The 15431-nt window shown below is 38.2% G+C and overlaps 1 protein-coding gene across 2 annotated transcripts in view; it reads left to right on the plus strand.

Annotated features, from left to right (window-relative positions):
- The window catches only part of Scgdelta (sarcoglycan delta), an 810958-nt gene that overhangs the window by 387979 nt on the left and 407548 nt on the right, over positions 1 to 15431 (plus strand). The gene's annotated exons all lie outside the window — the stretch shown is intronic.

Here is a 15431-nt window from a genome sequence, read left to right on the forward strand (position 1 = left end):
AATAAATTATTTCAGTTTATTAGAACACGCAATGGTATTTTAATATCAGGTTCAGGTCAATTTATTGTCATTCAGAATTTGAATAATAATTTGAACACGCATAGATCAGTTCAGCTTACCGAAGGCCAATCTTTATTTTTTAATTATCAGGATTTTTCGCAAATTATTGTGGATCAACAAATTTTACACACGAGAGTGTTAGCTTTCGAACAAGTAAAAATGAAGGAAATTGGATTACTACTTAATATTCCCAAGAATTTATCTGATTTCACTATTCCCCAATGGACTCCACTTGAACTTGCTTTAAAACAACTTAATCAATCAATTAGTAAGAACATTTCATTTCAAGAATTAGTTTTAAACCCATTGCCCATGTCTATATTAGTTTTTGTTATTTGGAATGTGTTATTAACTGCAACCCTAGGATATTATTTGTATAAACATTATCAGCTTTCTAAACAGATTCATTTAGAGCAGCGCAGTAATAATTAATAGGTTAAGGCAACACATTAATCATGGACATTAATATTTTAATTACGGTTGGATATTTTATTTAAATTTTCCTTATTTATTTTCAAAGAGTTATGGCAATTATTTTATTTATTTATTTAATTTATTTTATTTTGATGAGACAATTTAATTTAATTTTAAAGAAAAGGCAGTGGAAATTAGTTGGTTTTGTGTACATGCATACTTGAATTATATATACCCATCCTATTGCAATTTCCTTTCTTTGTCATAATTTTCCCTTTATTTAACCTAACCTGTCTATACGGAGCACCATGGACAAGCAATGCCTACACCATCCATGGGCATTTTTCATGACGGACATCCGCAGGCAGTCTATTATTACCAGGCAGAAAGACTGAGTATCATTCTACGAGGGAGACATGCAGACATTTTAAGTACTATTTCAAGAAGAGATTCGTCACCACCAATTTGAGGGAGACATGCAGACATTTCTACTTATTACTGCACGGAGACTACCTTTTACAGGAAGGATGTAGTCAACCATACATTTCCCAGTATAGCGGACTATACATTATCAACAACACCTAGTGATGGAGCTAGATAAAATTTCCCTCCACACTGTTTTGCAGTTAAAACAACAACTTTTCCCCATCTCCCAAGTTCTACGGGTAATTTACTACATTTTTACATTGCCCCAATGCAGTCAAGACGACAAGCAATCCAGAAAGAAGAGGAAGCAGAGAAAACATACATTCTACAACCAGCAGTTCTGGTCACAAATAATAATTACAGAATTGTGCTACAGTGTTTCTACACATACACATGTGAGCTCCTATCATGTGTATTTATTTGGTCATTTAACATGCATTATGGGAAACAGTACTTTTCCATAGTCCTTATATACATTTTCAGTTTTGTGTCATGCATAAGAACTAGTTTTATATGCATTTAAGTTTACATAACACTGCAAGGAAGCTACAAGCATCAGTGATGTCAATTGACCAGTGCATCAGTTAGTGCATATTTTGGTTTTAAGAAGAAGTTTTTTATAATGGATATCCAATTGCACATGCAAGCTATAACAAGCATAGCTACAGTACTTTCAAACATTGCAGACAGTATGTTTTAGTTTTATGCAAATGTTTTTTCCAAATAGTTAATTGTGTTTCACCAATATGGTACATAATTAAAAATACAATTGCACATTGAACATTTTTTGATATTTTCAATCAGAGTAGACAGTTGATAAAATACTGCAAGATTATTTTTTTTTATGTGTGTGCAGACATACAAAGGTATTCACCAAGCCATATATATGTATACAGTGTACAGATTAACGTAGAAAAGAAAATGGAACGCTATAATTAAGTTTTACCAGCGACAGTTTTCAGTGTAACTCATTATATACATTGAATAGTGTATAATACTACATTGGAATGTGCAACACAGCCATGCAAGTTTTTATATTTGGTGAGGTTAGGAGTGCAGTGCTTCGTAGTTCGTAAAACATACGCACTTTGATATGATCAGGTTTTCACACGGACAAAACAGTGAGAAGTGACAATGTTTTACATGCTTACTTACGTGTACTTACTTGTGCACCCTTTTAAGGTTTTTCTATGTGTTTGAAAAGTCTATATCAAGTGGAAATATACATAAACATTGTGAATTCCGTTCCATCTTGCACGACGCTCCAACCGTTGGCCTTGCGGCAGACACAGAGTCTCTACCGCGTGGCGAGACATCACAGACTCTTGACTAGGAGCAGGTTGATGAGCGATTGTACATAATACACATTACGTACACGCACATGTGATGCATTAAGAGTTTTCGCTTAACGACACGAACTTTTGTGATTTCTAGTCCTATAATAGTATATATTATTGTTTTTTACATCATATAAACATACGAATTTGTTAGTATTAAGGGTATTATTCATTTTAGAGTTTAGGAAATAAAATTTTTTTGTTTTTATTCAGGCTACGGCAAACAACAGATAGTTATGGTGGATTTTCTTTTGTATATTTGGTTTTTTAAGAAAATATATGGAATTGGCGAACCTGAGTCATGTCAAGCTTTGCGATTTGACTTTTAAATTTTCAAAGGAGAAAATTTTTCCTAAGAGGCGCGAACGTATCAATCCATAGGATTGTATGTTTATTTTATTAAGTCTCTCTGAACGCTTCATGTTGACCAGGGCATTCACTTGTTTTTCTCTCAGCTGTCTCAAGCCTCTTAGGCATGCTTACAATGCATTGTGTTGTGCCATGCAAACCTCCTGAGCATTCAGGAAATAGGTAACACTTCTGGGTTTGGTGTCAGCGGTTTGCATGGTAGCAATTATGATAATAAACACGATTCGGCGATTCGGCATCGAGGAAGAGCTCGATGGCCAGGGAATATAGAGGTGAGACAAGCTGGGAAGGGACTGGACTTTGGGAATTGAGTTGGTAGAGAGAGGAGGTCAGCAAGACAGGAGGTCGATAGTGGAAGCACGCTTTGGTCAACAAGTTAGAAGCTTACAGAGGACTTCGCTATTTTCATTCAGCTCAGAGACTTCAGTTAGACAGGTAATTATCCTACACCCAGCCATGATACAGGTTCAACGGTTCACAAAATCCAACGAGTTGCCATTGTCTTTTCAGTAGTTTAATTCCTTTTGTGTAATTTGTACCTTTCGCATGCCAAGCAATAACTCGTCATGTCAATGACGAGTGGTCTCATCAAGAGGATGAATGATGAGTAGTTTACATCACCCCATCAATTAACTGGTTCAGATCCCTTCATTCTAAAGAATGACACGGAAGTTGCATTTTAGTAACACTAAATTGCTAAAACGAGTTAGTATTTATCTCATTTTACAGTTTTGCTAGACTGAAGTAAATGTAGAGGAATACAATTAAATTGCACGCCAAGCCCTTTTTGTACGCTGAATCTTGTATGCAACAAGAAATCATATTACGATATCGAAAACATGACTGTAGCAGCATCACTTTTCGAATGTAAAATTATTAAAAATTTTTGTGGTGGGGCTTCAAGTGAGTGTTGTCCCTCCCCCCTCCGTAGAGTAGCCTTTTTTGATTAAGTTTCTATACTTGGAATTTTAAATATATGCAACTGAGAATTGGTTGTTTGTGTTATTTTTTGTCGCGTTTTTACTACTTTTGGCTAATCGCGACGATGGTGATAAGATGTAATTGATGAAAGAGCAATCACAAGCATACATGGACAGACACAACACAGAGTATTGTACTGGTTCTGGTTCCAGACGCCAGAGCTTCATTAGTCTGCAACACTTGAATACCATCTGAAAGGATTCTCCTTACATCTCCTTACATCTCATACAACCAAGAGACAGTTATTTGCAAATATTTGACATGTAGGTTGATAGACAAAATCCAATATTACCACTTCCATTCGAATACGTTATTTTTCTACAATTTTTCGTATCGTTGGTTCTTCTACCTTGCTTCGTTTTACAGTACATAATGTGAATGCTAGTTTGAATTTTTTTCCAAAATGTGTATGTTCCTTGCAACACTGCTGTGGCTGTTTCACAGCAGATGACGTCACAGATCCGATCAAATGTTGGGTTGCCAGCATACAGGCGGAAAACGGGCTTGTTTGGAACGACTGTAGCGCCAAAACGACGCACGAACGAGAAATGTTTTTACTTTTGATGTCCTCCAAACGTTTCTGTGGTCCGTGGGCGTCATTGAAATAACACCCTGTATAATGTGTGTTAGAAAAAAAAATGTGTATGCAACAAAATACTAGGACTCTTCTCTTCAGTAGGTAGAAGAGGCGCCAAAGTGACATTTTTGCCTTTATTCGTTCCATATTCCTAGATTATTTTCCTATTAAAATGAATTTCTCCAATAGCGTAGGACGAGACGGGACATCCATGTTCCTACAAGCACTTAATCTCTTCCTTTAAGAATGCACAGAAGTGTACATTTGCTTCATCAGAGGCGAGAAATTCGACTGAAATATTAGTATTGTAGCCGTATTTCACCCTTTTTCATTTGGGTGAACCTTTTGCACGAGACCCGAGTCGATAAGTCATTGACGTGAGGTAACATTGTAACTTGAGACTTTGTAATATGAGGCTTCTACGTGATCCTTCATTACAATGCCTACCCTGAGGTGAAAACGAAGAATAATTAATTGTTTTAATTAACGAAGAAACTAGGTTGCGTTCAGGGGCGGGGGCCTTCTAGGAGGGGAGAGGCGTATTTGTCTTCCTCTACTTTAAGTTTCCTCCCCCCACCGCGGTCCATTGGCTAATATGAAGTTTAAGTACCTGCACCGAATATTAATAACCTTCCCTTGCGAAGTTCTTGGAGCAAACACTCCTGGGACGATATTTCGTCACAGTCAAGATTCCCGAAAGAGGGCTCTGGATGTTGAGAACAGTGCGTTCATAACTCTGAACTTTGATTTTAAAATTAAAGCGTTTTCTATTGCATCAGTTCGTCCTTTAATTCGCAAATGCATCCGAAATGTTCTCATTGCTAGCTTAATAAATAAGAAGGTGTAGAATATACAACTTTATTGCAATTATCCGTTTGTGAAGTAATCTCGAAGAGACTTTTAAGCGAAGCTTTAAGTGACATCCAGTCAGATTCACTACAAGTCTGGCGAGTTAGAAACCGTGGCAGTTATCGAATTGGGCCGGTATGACATACCGGTAATAAATTAAGATGCCAAAAATCATACCAGCAGTAAATTTTTAAAATCGGTACTTATTTATTGGAGCTGGCTTAAGTTGCTACTCAAGGACCAACAATGTACTCATTTTGAAGTTGAAGAGCAATATCCTCGTCTACAAGAACCTTGGAAACTCGTAAAGTAGGCTAGTTCAGTAGGCTAGTAGGCTAGTAGGCTAAATCAGTGTATTTTGTCTTGGGAACTTCTGCAGTAGTGAGTGGTTTGGTGTCGAATACATTTTTAGATATTACAATTCATGCGTAATTTGTGGTGAACAAGAGAGAAAATAAGAATTGATATGTTATTTAAGAAATCACACAAAGAAAAGGATTTTATAAAGAAAAGGTCTATACATACGAGCATACCGGCAGTAATTTATTTTCAATCCGGCTACTGGACAGTGGTTAATGCTGTAGCCTTGAACCCAAGGACTTCAGGTTTCGATTCCGGTGATAGCACATACTTCCGATTTCAACGCCTCGCTTGCACTTGTGGTGACGAGTGGGCGCTCCGTGCGGTGTGAGCTTCCCGCCTACACAATGCACCTCACGATATCAGAGCGAGAAGAGGCACTACTTGTGTTGAGAGGTAAAATTCCAGTTGGAGAAGGCGTCTTCCTTTTCACGGAACCACTTTATATTTATTCTGCCACGATTACAATAACACACCGCTCTCTGTTTCTCACCAATCAGATGACGAGAAGTTCACCACTGCAGGAACGCAACCAACGAAGTCTCCTGCCTCGCCCATTCCTTCCATTATTCTCCTCTTACAACACTACAGCAACGCTGCTCGCTCTGCAGTCCACACGTGCATACAAGAACGCTCTTTCTTAAATACGGAAGGTTGCATGCATAAAATTGACTTCAATTTTGACTACACTCTGTCCCGGGAAACTGCATCTAGCAAACAAAAACAAGTACCGACTCGAGAGGGATCCACAAGTGAAAAGGGAAGTGAGCGAACGGAGGTGAAAACGCGACTGCAGCTACCAGCCTTTTTCAGCAACGTGCACTGCTTTGCACCGCCTACTCGCTTTCTCCCTTTCCTTGCTGTTATGCGCATGCGCGGCCTTGCTCCTCAGATTCCCGAGACAGGGTGTAGAGCATTCAATTGAGCCTTCGCGTTGTTTAATTTCACTGTGCCATGATATGTAGGCAACAGTGCAATACCGAAGCGGTTTGGCGGAAAGAAATGAACTTTTTGTAAGAATCTTCCCTGACACAGGTCAAAAAGACCAGCGATACCTTATGATTCGGCATCAGGCGAAGTGCCACTTGGGCGTGAGAGTTCCCTGGGAGTTATTTTGTGCTGTCACGCGACTTTTGCAACACCCTGTAGCAAAATTTGCCACTATAGTGTAAATCACCAACCCTGAGACCTTCTGTAAACACACCGTCTCACCGATTCGCTGTATCACTGAACACGGAGACCTTCCCGCACGCATAGAACTTGACATGTTGAAAGTGGTACTACTTTCTTGCTGTTCACATGATTATTTTTAGAAAAACCATTGTTATAAAATATCATTATGTACACAAATCTCTAAGCTCATTGAAAGGATCGGGACACGGAGGGAACCCGGGACCTTTAGCATGCTAGTCAGACGCGTTACCGACTGAGCCACCGCGGCAATTGCTGCTTATGCCCATGAAATATTTTATTTACATAAGATACAATTTACACAAAATCTACAAACAAATTTAAAATATACTCCTATCTATATCAAACCTTAGAAATGTACATTACCATGTTATATCATTTTGTCTAAAAAAATGCAAGTAAAATATATTCAATTCATGCAAGAAAGAAGCCAAATTTATGGGAAATGATTACTGGTGCAAAGAGTTAACCATAAAGGTGAAGCAATAAGTACAAAAGAAAGAGCATTGAGTTTAAAGTGAGACGTCATTTGCGGCAGCGTATCCACTACTACAAATTGGCCGTTGTTTTACCTTACGTAATGAATCCTGTAACAACGCTGGATTTTCGTGTGAATTATTTTACTTCTATGAGTTTGCAATGCTTTCTGCATGCACGTGGTTTTGTTTACAGAAGGTCTCAGGGTTGGTGATTTGAACTTTAGGTAGGTGTGTGTGTACATTGTTGCATTTTAATTGCGGTTAACCGTGCTGCCGAGAAACAAAAATCGCGTAACAGATCAGTGTGTAGCTACAATCTACACCTTGCAAAAGATTCGAACCCAGGTTCCTCGACTTCGATGGACACTAAATTACGTGAAAATTCATGCACAAGGTAATTAACCTTGGCTTAACATATTAACTAGTAAATAAAAAGACAGTCTTCTGCGTTCCTTTATCTTCTAAACAACGCAAGCAAGCATCTCCCAGAGCATAATAAAAAGGAAGAACGAGAAAGGACCAATGGGAAGGAGGAAGAAAATAAAGGTAGCGAAGACCCCGACAGAATCGTCGTTAATTTGGACGCCCGCGTATTCTCGCCTACATCGCGATAACGGACTTTTTATTGCGGAGATTGGATGTAAAGATCAGGCGGCATCTTGCAGTGTGCAGAGGATCCCGGAGTAAATCTTCCACTGGGATCACAAATTATGGCATCCGCTCCCTTCGCTGTTCGGTTGCTCCGTGCAGGGTAGACAGTTCGAAAAGTGCTGGTGGAAGTGTTGCCAACTCGCGATACGGATAAAACACCGGAAAAGTGACAAAATTATGCAGGACCCGAATTCCTAATCGGGACGGGACCTAGAGTTTAAGGTGAATTCCGATCCACTATGTGCCTCCACCGGGTATCGAACCTGGGACCCTTTCATCACAGAGTTCGAACCTAGTACGGCTGGTTTCGTCGCGAGTTACTTCTTCAAGGGGACTAGAAAGGCCCAAGTTTCACTTTCAACTATACCCTGTCCTAGCTAACTGTAGAGCAAGACCGCGCATAACGGAAGGAGGAAGAGGGAAATGGAATGGTGAAAGCGTAACGTTGCCAACAGTATAGTCATTACCGTACATGTACAGAAATTTCATGGCATCTACGGACGTATGGTCCAGACGTACGCAGAATGCACGGCTTGTCAAAATTTGCACTTTGTTTTATCCAAAATATTTCCTTAAGAAATTCTTAAACCAGGCGTACGGACCTGGAGACAAAAATACGGTCCGTTTCCCAGTTGCGTACGGTATTATCGTTTCCAAAGATTGCAACGCTGACAGAGCAAAGCAGAGAAAGCGTGTAACTCCAGTCGTCCATTACGCAATCCCATTTCTCTCACTGTTCATTGGTGGAGCCGTCTCGCGTTACTTCTTGCACAGGGACTTGTTCTCGTTTGCCTGGTCTACAATTTGCTGGTACAAAGTATAGAGGAGGAACACAAGGAAAGTATAAGAAAGGCAGAAAGAGAAATGAAATGTTTAGACAAACTGTAGGAGAGGAAAGGCAGTCGGAAAAGGATAGGGTAAAATAGAGCGAGATAAAGATACAAAGTGGGAGAGTTGTAGATAGAAAGAGAATCAGAGGGAAAGAAGTTGAAGAAAAATAAGGAAAAGAGAAAGAAAAAGAGTGACAGGCTGAATTAAGAAGAAAAAGAAGTAGATCAAGATTGATAGAAAAGAGGCAGAAAGATGGAAATGAAGAGAGAGGTTGAGAAAGAGGGAAAGAGAATAGAGAGACGAACACGAAGAGAAGGAGACTGAGAAGAGAGGAAAAGAAAGATCGACAGAGAGTGGAGGAATAGAAAGATAGGACTAGAAAGGGATGGAAGGGGTAGATAAGGATATTAAGAAAAGGTACAGATGGAGGAAGAGAACGATGGAGAGATAGGGGTATGAGAAATGGGATGAAGTTAAGACAGAGATAAACGAGACACAGGAGGTATAAGGGGGAGAGCGTCAATTTGCCAGATATAAGGGTTAGAAACATATCGTTTGGTGAAGGGAAGGATTCTATCAAACACTCATTGTACTGTATTAATTTTTATTCCTCCCTCTGTCTGCTTTCGATAGTCAATTATTATTATTATCATTATTATTCTGAGAGAGACCATTACTTGCTAGGGGACAATGTAGGCGGAGATAATACGTGAAGTATTTTATAAATATGCAAGCCTTTTAGATAAGCTTAATCTTCTTTAGTATTAAAGGTATGGAACTGTTTCATCAGGCAATATCTATATAATTCATTTCGCGTGTGCGTATGCAAGGGCACGCACATCGGGAAACAATGCAATGAACAAATGACAGAAAATCTTTTCTTAACTGGTGACTATTACCATAAGTTGGCATCCCTGATGGGGTGAAATCCTGTCTTGTTGTTTTGCGGAAATTCCCCCACTGAGGAAATTTTGGGAGCAAATTGCGTAAAATTAACACAGCGTGACTTTTGATTTATTAACTCTAAAACAGACCATGGGAGGAGGGAAAAAATGAAGAACCGCCAAGCTTAAGCAAGCTATCATACTCCCTGCAGTTGGGTTATGAGATGCATAAATCCTCCAGATAGTGTTTACATCAGCAGTTTCGCGTTTTTAATCAATTAAGAGAACAGTAATTATTTTGTCAGGGGCGGGAAATAAGGTCGTTATGTACGGCCTTTTCTTTTAGACTCGAGGTGTGCAATTTGGAGTCCCTCGGTAGCTATCTTCTAGGTTTCCTTGATGGTACCAAAACTCTTTTGCAAGCTAGGCGTCGTTGTTATGAATGTGTGAGCGTGGAGGCTACGCCAAGCTGCCATGGTTACGCACGTGGATCTTTAAGGTACAAGGCTTTAGTTTAAGTTCACTATATGCACATATATACACTGTCCCAGCTAACTGTAGAGCAGGCAAGCGAAAACAAGTCTCTGCACACGTGACGCGAGACGGCTCCACCAATGAACACGTAAGAGGAACACGCAATCCCATTCCCTCTCACGTGTTCATTGGTGGAACCAAACTTTAGTTTATGTTCACTATATGCACACATAGACTAATGCTATACCCTGTCTCAGGTATCTCGGGACCAAGGCCGCGCATAGCGTCAGAGGAGGGGAGGAAATCTAGTGGACAGAGCGAAGCAGAACACCCTGCTGGAAAGCTGGCAACTGTAGTCACTTCCCCCTTCACGCAATCCCATTCCCTTTCACGTGTTCATTGGTGGAGCCGTCTCGCGTCTCTACTTCCGCAGTGACTTGTTTTCGTTCGCCTACTCCAGAGATAGATGGGACAGGGTATAATAGGAGCTAGATCTACAGTTTAAAGTTGGATCCGAACCACTGTGTGCCTCCACTGCGTATCGAGACCTCGTTATCAACGTATGGAGCCACTTTTAAGCCTACACTTATGAAGCAGATCCTGGTGGAAGACTTGCCGAACACTATCCACTGCCTCCATCGAACATAACGGGTGACCGGCGCTTTTGCATTTACACAGTCAACTTTTTCTCGAGGTATACCAGCGTATACAAACGCTTACGGAGTTTTTATCTCTTGGATAAAAATCAAAAGGGTACCGAAAAATGCGTTGAGCTGTGATCAAAGATGTTTTCTCATATTCTTCAAAACTTCTTTAGAAGCACACAGTGATTCGTGTCCCACTCTACACTGTAGGTCTAGTCCCGTTTAACCTATCTGTGCATTATTACGTCCTTGCACATTTTCGTAACATTCAATTGAAACTAAAAATGTACATGTGGAAAGTCAAAAGGTTTAGTATTGCTTTGATTTCTTATTAATGTTTATAAATTGACATGTTGAATGACGTAGTTTGTAATGCATACGTGAACTCTTTAATCATGAAGTTAACGAACAAATGAACTAACATTTATGTACTGTACTAATGAAGGAAGCTTGTTTAAAGAAATATGCATATCGCTATGATGTAAATATAAACACGCCAATCAAGAGATTACCCATGTTAGTGAACTAACCTAATTATGGTTAGCAAATGGCGGAACATTTAAATTTGTAATTTCCCAAATGAAAGAAGATTTATCAACGTTAAGCCAAAATGCGGGGTATTTATACTTAAGGAGAGAGTGCCAGGTAGGAATACCAAGTCTAGGTAGAAGTGAACAGGTTAATTCCGCTCTTATATAAATCCTAGTATCTTTTAATCTGCGTCTATTACTAAAAGTAATATACTTCTTCTTCTTATAAGGCGCTACAGCTCTTTATGGGCTTTGGCCTGCTCAATTACATCCTTCCACTCTTCTCTACCCAACACACATTTCTTCCAGTTCTGTATCTTCAATTTTCTTATGTCATTTCTGACATCGTCTATCCATCTGGTTTTGGGCCTTCCTTCTTGTAGCAACAGGTCTCCAATTGTAAATTTGTTTCACAATTCTTTCTTCAGGCATTCTTTCAATGTGACCCAACCAGCTCAATCTTTGTGATTTGATAAATCTTCTTATATTCTTACTCTTTATTAATATTTCAAGCTCTTCGTTTGTTTTTATTCGCCATATATTATTAGATTGTCTCGTTGGGCCATATATTTTCCTTAATATCTTTCTTTCAAATATCATTAGTTTTCGAGTTATATCTTCTTTCAGCACCCAGGTTTCACAGCCATATGTAACCACAGGTCTTATTATGGATTTATACAGCTTTAATTTTATTTTTCTGGTAACTAGTTTGGATTGGAATATCCTCTTATTCGCATAAAATGCTCTGTTTCCAGCTGCAATCCTTTGTTTAATTTCTTCTTCGATTTCATTGTTTGCATTTACTATTGACCCGAGATATTTAAATGACTGTACCTGCTCTATGTGCATTGTATCTATATCCTCTTTTTGTTGTTGGATTTTTCTTCTTGTACACCTCATATATTTTGTCTTTTTTTCGTTCACTATTAATCCATATTTCATTGCCTGTTGCTTTAGTTTCACTAGTGAGTCCACCATTGATTGCTTAGTTCTTGTAGTAATTACTATGTCGTCTGCATATGCACAGACCTGTCTTAATCTTGTTGAAATGTTTCCTCTGATTTCCAACTTCTGAATTATATCATCCATGACTATGCTAAATAAAATTGCTGATAATGGGTCTCCTTGTTTTACTCCTCTATTTATTGCAAATTTTCGACTAAAATCATTATTTCCTTTTACTACTGCTGTAGTGTTTTGTAATGTCATCTTTATTAATCTTATTAGTTTGTTTGGAACATTAATTTTCTTTAGACATGTAGGAATTATATTTCTATTTACTGAGTCAAATGCTTGCATAAAATCGATAAATATGTTATGCAATTCGATATTATATTCATAACATTTTTCATATATTTGTCGCAGTATGAATATATTATCAACTGTAGATCTATTTGGTCTAAATCCCATTTGATATTCGCCCAATTTGTTTTCTGTAATTTCGGAGATTCTATTTTGTAGAAGAATTGCAAAGATTTTGTATGCGACATTCAGAAGCGTAATTGGTCTGTAGTTATTACACTGCAACCTGTCTCCTTTTTTAAAAATTGGGCAAATGATACCATGTAACCATTCTCGTGGCATTTCCTCTGTATTCCATATGTTGAGTATCAAATTATAAATTTTATTCCTTATCATATAACCTCCATGTCTTATCAGTTCTGCTGTGATATTATCTGAACCAGGTGACTTATTCATTTTTAAGGATTTTATGATTTTATTTACCTCCTCATATGTTGGTATTGGAGTTTCAGTATCATTTTCCAATTCTTGGGATATTTCATCTTCAGATGGTAAGTGTTCCCAATTTAATAATTCCTGAAAGTACTCTTTCCAACGGAGTAATACTTTTTCTTTCTCAGATATTAATTCTCCAGATGCATCTTTACATAATGAAGTTGCATGAGTGTAGTTCCCTACATGAGATGTCACAGCCTTAAAAAAATTTCTTGAATCCTTTCTTCTATGGTATTCCTCAATCTCTTTGATTCTATCATTTATACATTCTTTTTTCTGCATACACTATTGGCAATTCTCCTTTTTTTCTCATATTCTTCACAATTTGCCCTTGTGTGTCTCTGTAAACATCTTTGTCGTGCAGCATTTTTCTGATTTATTACCATTTTACATTCATTATCCCACCATTCATTCCTTGGTTTTCCATCTTGCTTTTGTATTACTTCAGTTGCTGTTTTCAGAATGACTTCTTTGAGTTGTTTCCAATCTTCATTTATATCTTGGGTATCAATAAAGTTTTCCAAATTTTGGCTAATTTTTTTCTATATTGTTTCAGAATTGCTTTACTATGCATATTGCTTTTATTCCATTTTATCTGTTGTCTTGGAATACTTTTTCGTACAGGTATTAATTTCTGTTTAATTACTGCCTTGACCAAAAAATGATCCGAATCACAATTCAGACCCCTCATTGTTTTTACATCCTGCACCATTTCCTTTTTATGTTCGTTTACTAAAACATGGTCAATTTGGTTGGTAGTTTTACCATCTGGGGACACCCAGGTACCTTTATGTATCTTTTTATGTTCATACTGTGTACTCATTACAGTCATATTATTTGCAATAGTATAGTTGCATACTATTTCTCCATTATTATTGGTTATCTCATGCAATGCATGTTTACCTGTTACTTCTTTATATGCATCCTCTTTTCCTATTTTTGCATTTAAATCTCCCAACAGGACTATCAGGTCATGTCTCGGGGTTTTATCTTGCACTACTTGTAGTTCTTCATAAAACTTATCTTTAATGTCATCATCTTTCTCTTCTGTTGGAGCATACACGTTTATAAATGTCACATTACAGAACCTTCCCTTTCACTCTAAGTGTAGATATTCTTTCACTACACGGTTCAAACCCTAGTACATGTTTTACCATTTCTCTCTTTACTAGGAATCCAGCTCCGTGCTGACCCGTAGTTTCTTTACAACTGTAATACACAGAGTATTTGTCTTTCTTAATTTCTCCTTGCCCTTTCCATCTTACTTCCTGTAATGCGACTATCTGCAACTTTGTTGCTAAGACTTGGTCAGCTATTTCTTGCATTTTTCCCGGTTTTAGCATAGTCATGATATTCCATGTTCCTACACAGATTATATCTTTCTTATTCCTTTTCATATGCCTAGGTCGTTTTCCATTAATCCATCCGGCTTTCTGTAATTGAGCTCTTTTAGCGGAAGGTTATTTTTATGAGACCAGGGTGCTGGCCTAGTGCTCAACCCCCATTTCTTTGGAGGACCAGGATTTTCTGTTAGGGTTTACTCCCTTAGCTGATAACACCCAGTTTAGGCGCTGGATACTCGTCTTCACCCTCCTCCGTCTGCTACAGCATCAGCCCGCCGAAGCGGGCCGTATGATCTTTTTTGCTGCATTGCCCAGGGGTCACGCGGCTAACAGCCTTCGGGGACGTGGAGTTAGGATTTGTTGGTAGTATTGGTAGTTGTTATACCCAATGGCGTTCCTCAGTATTTACAGAGTGCTCATATCAGCATCCGAACACTCCCTGAGACCATACCAACCTTTGACCCCCAAAGTAATATACTCGTTCCTGTATTCGAGTTGCCTGCCGACCAGATGTAAGTATCCTGGTGGAAAAATAAACATTTACCGTTAAACTCATAAACAGTGGTTGGACTTTTCTTAATCGTACCTTAGAATAGGTTTCAGTCTAGACCATTAGAGCCTTGTTGCCTCGACTATCGGAGTAAAGAGATAGAAGAGTTACTAGGAACGTAACAGCTAAACAAAACGCTTTCCCTTTTTTAGTCGGCACCATTTTGCACAAACAGTTCGCACGGTGGGTACTTCAAGTGAAACTTCTGACGCCTAGTTGCCATCAGTGCATGTTACAGTTCTCCCCACATACTGTTCACACACAGCGAAAGAGAAAAAATAATTACAATATTTTTAGAACACCCTGTATTATGTAAGCTGAAATTAATTAAGTTCTGATTAGTACTTTTTCTTTGCAGTAACTGCTTCACAAAACCCTTCTCTGCTTTTGATTAGAACAAAATGACGTATTATTCACTAAGGGAATGGTAAATAAAATCTTACCACTTTAATTTTAAAAATTTTGTGAAAAACATCATTATTATTTATTAAATAACACATATGGATAATATTCTACGTTTTAAAGGATATTATAAGATTTTCAAAGATGCCTTAATGACTAGAATCGGCACTTTAATTCTCCCATAAAAATAAAGTCAAGATAGAAGAGCACATTAATGACGTCATAGCCAGATATACTCAACGATTCCAGAGTGGTATCATTAGGATATAGGATCAGTACATTGTAGATAATGAAAATATGCATAAACAACTTTATATCTTACTTGACGGTGTATCCATTTTT

The sequence above is a fragment of the Lepisma saccharinum genome, chromosome 3, assembly GCF_977018435.1.
Source record: "Lepisma saccharinum chromosome 3, izLepSacc3.1, whole genome shotgun sequence".
NCBI classification, from domain to species: Eukaryota; Metazoa; Arthropoda; class Insecta; order Zygentoma; family Lepismatidae; genus Lepisma; species Lepisma saccharinum.